Consider the following 8,309-nt stretch of genomic DNA (forward strand, 5'->3'; position numbering starts at 1 on the left):
TGTATTCATTCATATGTAATATAAAACCAACAGTAAACATGTCCTTGTAGATGTGTATACTACTACAACAAATGCAGAAAAGAGCTTGTTGTACCATCATCTGAAGCAACTACACTGGGTATTCATATACGATGAAACACCTTGTGTATACAGCTCAATTAACTAGACACCCCTCTGTGAAAATGAAACCGTCCCAAACGGCCGAACGCCGTCTGTGACGGGCGTCCACTGAAATTCGGTTAACGGCTTCATTTACTTTGTCCCGAGTATGCAAATGAGGCATACATATGCAGATGTCTCACAAGTGTGTACGGGATACCACGTATGCAATGCACCAAGACAGGCATGGACACCTTGATACTCATACCTAATGAACACTTCACTCCTAGAATTCCCATCACCCAAGTGCGCCCTCCTTAACTCCCATGCATCCCAATCACTCAGGTGCATCCTGCTTCACTCCTATGCATCCCCTTCACTCACGTGCACCCCCTTCACTCTTATGCATCCCCTTCACTCACGTGCACCCTCCTTCACTCCTATGCATCCTACCTTAATACCCATCACTCACGTGCACCCCCTTCACTCCCATGCATCCCCTTCACTCACGTGCACCCCACTTCACTCCTATGCATCCTACCTTAATACCCATCACTCACGTGCACCCTCCTTCACTCCCATGCATCCCCTTCACTCACGTGCACCCCCTTCACTCCTATGCATCCCCTTCACTCCCGTGCACCCTCCTTCACTCCTTTGCATCCTACCTTAATCCCCATCACTCACATGCACCCCCTTTACTCCCATGCATCCCCTTCACTCACGTGCACCCCTTCACTCCTATGCATCCCCTTCACTCACGTGCACCCTCCTTCACTCCTATGCATCCTTCCTTAATCCCCATCACTCACGTGCACCCCCTTCACTCCCATGCATTCCCATCACTCACGTGCACCCTCCTTCACTCCCATGCATCCTACCTTAAAACCCATCACTCCTCTGCACCCTTTTCACTCCTATGCATCCCCTTCACTCCTGTGCACCCTTCTTAACTCCAATGCATCCCCATCACTCTAATGCACCCCCTGCACTCCTATGCATCCCCGTCACTCACGTGCACCCTCCTTCACTCCCATGCATCCCCTTCACTCACGTGCACCCCCTTCACTCCTATGCATCCCCTTCACTCACGTGCACCCTCCTTCACTCCTATGCGTCCTACCTTAATCCCTATCACTCACGTGCACCCCCTTCACTCCCATGCATTCCCATCACTCCCCTGCACCCCCTTCACTCCTATGCATCCCCTTCACTCACGTGCACCCTCCTTCACTCCCATGCATCCTACCTTAATCCCCATCACTCCCCTGCACCCTCTTCACTCCTATGCATCCCCTTCACTCCCGTGCACCCTCCTTCACTCCTAAGCATTCCCATCACTCACGTGCACCCCCTTCACTCCTATGCATCCCCATCACTCCCGTGCACCCTCCTTCACTCCTATGCATTCCCATCACTCACCTGCACCCCCTTCACTCCTATGCATCCCCATCACTCACGTGCACCCCCTTCACTCCTATGCATCCCCATCACTCCCGTGCACCCTCCTTCACTCCTATGCATTCCCATCACTCACCTGCACCCCCTTCACTCCTATGCATCCCCATCACTCACCTGCACCCCCTTCACTCCTATGCATCCCCATCACTCCCCTGCACCCTCTTCACTCCTATGCATCCCCTTCACTCCCGTGCACCCTCCTTCACTCCTAAGCATTCCCATCACTCACGTGCACCCCCTTCACTCCTATGCATCCCCATCACTCCCATGCACCCTCCTTCACTCCTAAGCATTCCCATCACTCACCTGCACCCCCTTCACTCCTATGCATCCCCATCACTTGTCTGTTTGTTTGTGCCTTTATCTATTCTCGAAACATACTCTAATCGGCCCTCAGGGCCGCTTTTCATAGAGGTCGAGATGAGGAGTGTCAAGGTGTCAACATAACAATAAATAGATAACTAAATGTTTGGTCAAACAAGGTGAATCGAAATCATATCAATTATACAAAGAGTATGTAAATAGTGAAAACACAAAAATAACAAATGATAATTCGTCGAGTCATTAATCGATAAGTCGATAATCGTTCATAAGGGTCAGTTACTGAGTCCTTTAAAGGTTACAATGGAAGTTGCTGCCCTAGCGGCCTGCGGTAAGGAGTTCCATATCAGCGAACCGGAGTAGGCTAGGGACCTCCTGTAGACCTCTCTCAATGGCATAGGTACCACAAGGAGGTCTGAAGCACTGAGTCTAGTGCTCCTGGTAGCTCTGTCCCTGCAGTAGGTGAACATCCGGCGCATGTAGGACGGTAACCGGTTGTTCAAGGCCTTGTGTACCAGTAGGGCTTTGTGGTGCTTAAGTGTTGACTTAACATCTTTCCATCCCAGACGTGCGTGGACTTTTGCCGATGGAGTAAGGTACGGGGCACGTAGGATCAACTTGCCGGCTCGGTTTTGCATCCTTTGTAGTTTCTCCAGTTCCCGATCTGCCGCAGAGTCCCAGACAGTACATGCATATACGATATGTGGCAGAAATATTGCTTTGTACAAAGTTAACAGAGTAGGTGTTGAAACAAAAGTGCGGACGTGCTTTAAAATGCTGAGTGATCGCCTGAGTTTGCACAAAATGGCATTTACTTGGCACTTCCAGTTAAGATTACGATCAATTATCACCCCTAGGTATTTGTACATATTACATGCTGTTACAGCTGCCCCATTGATGGACAATTTGGGGCTTCTGCAACTGTTAAGTCTCTTGTCTGTTCCAATAAGCATAAATTTGCACTTTCCACTGTTCACTGACAATGAGTTTGCTATAAACATCACTCAGGTGCATCCTCCTTCACTCCTATGCATTCCCATCACTCACCTGCACCCCCTTCACTCCTATGCATCCCCATCACTCCCGTGCACCCTCCTTCACTCCTATGCATCCCCATAACTCACCTGCACCCCCTTCACTCCTATGCATCCCCATCACTCAGGTGCATCCTCCTTAACTCCTATGCATCCCCATCACTCCCCTGCACCCCCTTCACTCCTATGCATTCCCATCACTCAGGTGCATCCTCCTTCACTCCTATGCATCCCAATCACTCCCCTGCACCCCCTTCACTCCTATGCATCCCCATCACTCAGGTGCATCCTCCTTCACTCCTATGCATTCCCATCACTCACCTGCACCCCCTTCACTCCTATGCATCCCATCACTCACGTGCACCCTCCTTCACTCCCATGCATCCCCTTCACTCACGTGCACCCCCTTCACTCCTATGCATCCCCATAACTCACATGCACCCCCTGCACTCCTATGCATCACCTTTACTCACGTGCACCCTCCTTCACTCCCATGCATCCCCTTCACTCACATGCACCCCCTTCACTCCCATGCATCCCCTTCACTCACGTGCACCCTCCTTCACTCCCATACATCCCCTTCACTCACATGCACCCCCTTCACTCCTTTGCATCCCCTTCACTCACGTGCACCCTCCTTCACTCCTATGCATCCCCATCACTCCCGTGCACCCTCCTTTACTCTTATGCATCCCGATCACTCTCATGCACCCCTTCACTCCTATGCATTCCCATCACTCACGTGCACCCTCCTTCACTCCTATGCATCCTACCTTAATCCCCATCTCCTCCCTGCACCCCCTTCACTCCTATGCATCCTACCTTAATCCCCATCACTCACCTGCACCCCCTTCACTCCTATGCATCCCCTTCACTCCTATGCATCCCCTTCACTCACGTGCACCCTCCTTCACTCATATGCATCCTACCTTAATCCCCATCACTCACGTGCACCCCCTTCACTCCCATGCATTCCCATCACTCACCTGCACCCCCTTCACTCCTATGCATCCTACCTTAATCCCCATCACTCCCCTGCACCCCCTTCACTGCTATGCATCCTACCTTAATCCCCATCATTCACCTCCACCCCCTTCACTCCTATGCATCCCCATCACTCCCGTGCACCCTCCTTCACTCCCATGCATCCCCATCACTCACCTGCACCCCCTTCACTCCTATGCATCCCCTTCACTCCTATGCATCCCCTTCACTCACGTGCACCCTCCTTCACTCCTATTTATCCTACCTTAATCCCCATCACTCACGTGCACCCTCCTTCACTCCCATGCATTCCCATCACTCCCTTGCACCCCCTTCACTCCTATGCATCCTACCTTAATCCCCATCTCTCCCCTGCACCCCCTTCACTCCTATGCATCCTACCTTAATCCCCATCACTCACCTGCACCCCCTTCACTCCTATGCATTCCCATTACTCACCTGCACCCCCTTCACTCCTATGCATCCCCTTCACTCCCGTGCACCCTCCTTCACTCATATGCATCCTACCTTAATCCCCATCACTCACCTGCACCCCCTTCACTCCTATGCATCCCCATTACTCCCGTGCACCCTCCTTCACTCCTATGCATCCACATCACTCCCGTGCACCCTCCTTTACTCCTATGCATTCCGATCACTCTCATGCACCCCCTTCACTCCTATGCATCCCCTTCACCCACGTGCACCCTCCTTCACTCCTATGCATCCCCATCACTCCCGTGCACCCTCCTTTACTCTTATGCATCCCGATCACTCTCATGGACCCCCTTTACTCCTATGCATTCCCATCACTCACGTGCACCCTCCTTCACTCTTATGCATCCTACCTTAATCCCCATCACTCCCCTGCACCCCCTTCACTCCTATGCATCCTACCTTAATCCCCATCATTCACCTGCACCCCCTTCACTCCCTTCACTCCCATGCATTCCCATCTTTCCCCTGCACCCCCTTCACTCCTATGCATCCTACCTTAATCCCCATCACTCCCCTGCACCCTCCTTCACTCCTATGCATCCCCATCACTCCCGTGCACCCTCCTTTACTCTTATGCATTCCGATCACTCTCATGCACCCCCTTCACTCCTATGCATTTCCATCACTCTCGTGCACCCCCTTCACTCCTATGCATTCCCATCACTCACGTGCACCCCCTTCACTCCCATGCATTCCCATCACTCACGTGCACCCCCTTTACCCCTATATATCCTACCTGCACCCCCATCACTCATGTATAACCTACTTCATTACCTATTATTGAGTTCTTTCAATACCAGATGATTAGTGATGTTACGTTGATGAAAGTTAGACATCCAGGTAGTAAGATACGCCAAAAATAATTACTCAAGCAACTGGATAAAGTTTTGAAACAGTCAGACGTTTCAGACAGCATCCACTGTCTTTCGTCAGTGACTAACGATAGGACTGAGAACACCAGTTTTTATACCAAAACTCTGAATAGGTATGTTAATGAGGTTAAGACAATTTAGGATGTCTTGAAGTAGTCTTTAAAAGAAGATTAATTCAAGACAAAGTTTTGTGCCAATAGTTCAATTAGCTACTGTTGATTTTAGTACAGTAACTAAATCCTAGATCGTGAAGAACGCTGGTTCGAACGGGGAATTAGAGAAGCAATATATGAGAGGATGTACAACCCCGCCCTCATCAGGAAAGGGGGTCTACGCGTTGAACTTTCAGGCACTTGGGATAATGTGCTGACCACCACCCCCCACCCCCAGACGAACAACATTTAGTTACTGTACTAAAATCAACAGTAGCTAATTGAACTATTGGCACAAAACTTTGTCTTGAATTAATCTTCTTTTAAAGACTACTTCAAGACATCCTAAATTGTCTTATCCTCATTAACATACCTATTCAGAGTTTTGGTATAAAAACTGGTGTTCTCAGTCCTATCGTTAGTCACTGACGAAAGACAGTGGATGCTGTCTGAAACGTCTGACTGTTTCAAAACTTTATCCAGTTGCTTGAGTAATTATTTTTGGCGATTAGTGATGTTATCATCGGCTATTGGAGTGTGTGAAAGCTCAGATCAGAGAAAAGTTTGCTTCCTTACATAAAAGCTTGTTACAATATGCCTGCTGTTTAGACGGCCTTTTTTTACCAATACTTACAGCTATTTTGTGTAGGAATATTTCAGTGCTTTTACTATTCAGGGCAATGCGGTAAGTTTGTTTGCTTCAATCGATAAACTGCCATTGCATAAGAAGTAACAGACACCTGTGCAGTTAAGTTTCAGCTGCCTAAGATTAGACTGTATAAGTGTAAGGTGCGATTGACTCACATTTGGATGGACACCTACTCTATTCAATGACTGTGGTGGGTTCACTTTTCTTATGTGCTCTCCACGCGAGACATCATACAGGTGTATTAAAAAAGCGTGTTTTCTTCGACTGAGACACCATACAGGTGAGATATGTGTGTTTGTACAGGTGAGTCGGAGCGTTTTCCTTTATGTAGGGACCAAGAAAGATAACTTAAAAGTGAGGTAGGTTTGTTCTCTTTCACTGGGGCCCAGGTAAGACTTTGTGCTGGCACAACTTTAAACAAGTGTGTCTTCTTGCCTAAGGTTCATATGACACACCGCACAGGTGAGAGAGGTGTCTGGTATTTGACTGGCACCACTTGAGACACCATAAAGGTGCTATACGTTTGGTTTCTTTGACTAGTTGAGAAAGGTGTTATCTTTCACTGGGGTGCACGTGAGTGATGGGGATTAAGGTAGCTATAGGATGCATTGGAGTGAAGGAGGGTGCACGTGAGTGAAGGGGATGCATAGGAGTGAAGGGGGTGCACGTGAGTGAAGGGGATGCATGGGAGTGAAGGGGGTGCATGGGAGTGAAGGGGAGTGCACGTGAGTGAAGGGGATGCATGGGAGTGAAGGGGGTGCACGTGAGTGATGGGGATTAAGGTAGGATGCATAGGAGTGAAGGAGGGTGCACGTAAGTGATGGGGATGCAAAGGGAGTGAAGGGGGGTGCAAGGGAGTGATAGGGATGTATAGGAGTGAAGGGGGTGTACGTGAGTAAAGGTGATGCATAGGAGTGAAGGGGGTGCACGTGAGTGATGGGGATGCATAGGAGTGAAGGAGGATGCATGTGAGTGATGGGAATGCATGGGAGTGAAGGAGGGTGCACGTGAGTGAAGGGGATGCATGGGCGTGAAGGGGGTGCACGTGAGTGAAGGGGATGCATGGGAGTGAAGGGGGTGCACGTGAGTGAAGGGGATGCATGGGGGTGAAGGGGGTGCACGTGAGTGATGGGGATTAAGGTAGGATGCATAGGAGTGAAGGAGGGTGCACCTAAGTGATGGGGATGCATAGGAGTGAAGGGGGTGCAAGGGAGTGATAGGGATGTATAGGAGTGAAGGGGGTGCACGTGAGTGAAGGTGATGCATAGGAGTGAAGGTGGTGAACGTGAGTAATGGGGATGCATAGGAGTGAAGGAGGATGCATGTGAGTGATGGGAATGCATGGGAGTGAAGGGGGTGCACAGGAGTGAAGGGGATGCATAGCAGTGAAGGGGGTTCAGGGGAGTGATGGGTATTAAGGTAGGATGCATGGGAGTGAAGGAGGTTGCACCTGAGTGATGGGAATGCATGGGAGTGAAGGGGGTGCACGTGAGATTAAGGTAGGATGCATAGGAGTGAAGGAGGGTGTACGTGAGTGATGGGAATGCATAGGAGTGAAGGGGGTGCACGTGAGTGATGGGTATTAAGGTAGGATGCATGGGAGTGAAGGAGGTTGCACCTGAGTGATGGGAATGCATGGGAGTGAAGGGGGTGCACGTGAGATTAAGGTAGGATGCATAGGAGTGAAGGAGGGTGTACGTGAGTGATGGGAATGCATAGGAGTGAAGGGGGTGCAGGTGAGTAATGGGGATGCATAGGAGTGAAGGAGGATGCATGTGAGTGATGGGAATGCATGGGAGTGAAGGAGGGTGCACGTGAGTGATGGGGATGCATAGGAGTGAAGGGGGTGCACGTGAGTGATGGGAATGTATGGGAGTGAAGGGGGTGCACAGGAGTGAAGGGGATGCATAGCAGTGAAGGGGGTTCAGGGGAGTGATGGGTATTAAGGTAGGATGCATGGGAGTGAAGGAGGTTGCACCTGAGTGATGGGAATGCATGGGAGTGAAGGGGGTGCACGTGAGATTAAGGTAGGATGCATAGGAGTGAAGGAGGGTGTACGTGAGTGATGGGAATGCATAGGAGTGAAGGGGGTGCACGTGAGTGATGGGTATTAAGGTAGGATGCATGGGAGTGAAGGAGGTTGCACCTGAGTGATGGGAATGCATGGGAGTGAAGGGGGTGCACGTGAGATTAAGGTAGGATGCATAGGAGTGAAGGAGGGTGTACGTGAGTGATGGGA

This window comes from Branchiostoma lanceolatum, chromosome 10, assembly GCF_035083965.1.
Source record: "Branchiostoma lanceolatum isolate klBraLanc5 chromosome 10, klBraLanc5.hap2, whole genome shotgun sequence".
NCBI lineage: Eukaryota > Metazoa > Chordata > Leptocardii > Amphioxiformes > Branchiostomatidae > Branchiostoma > Branchiostoma lanceolatum.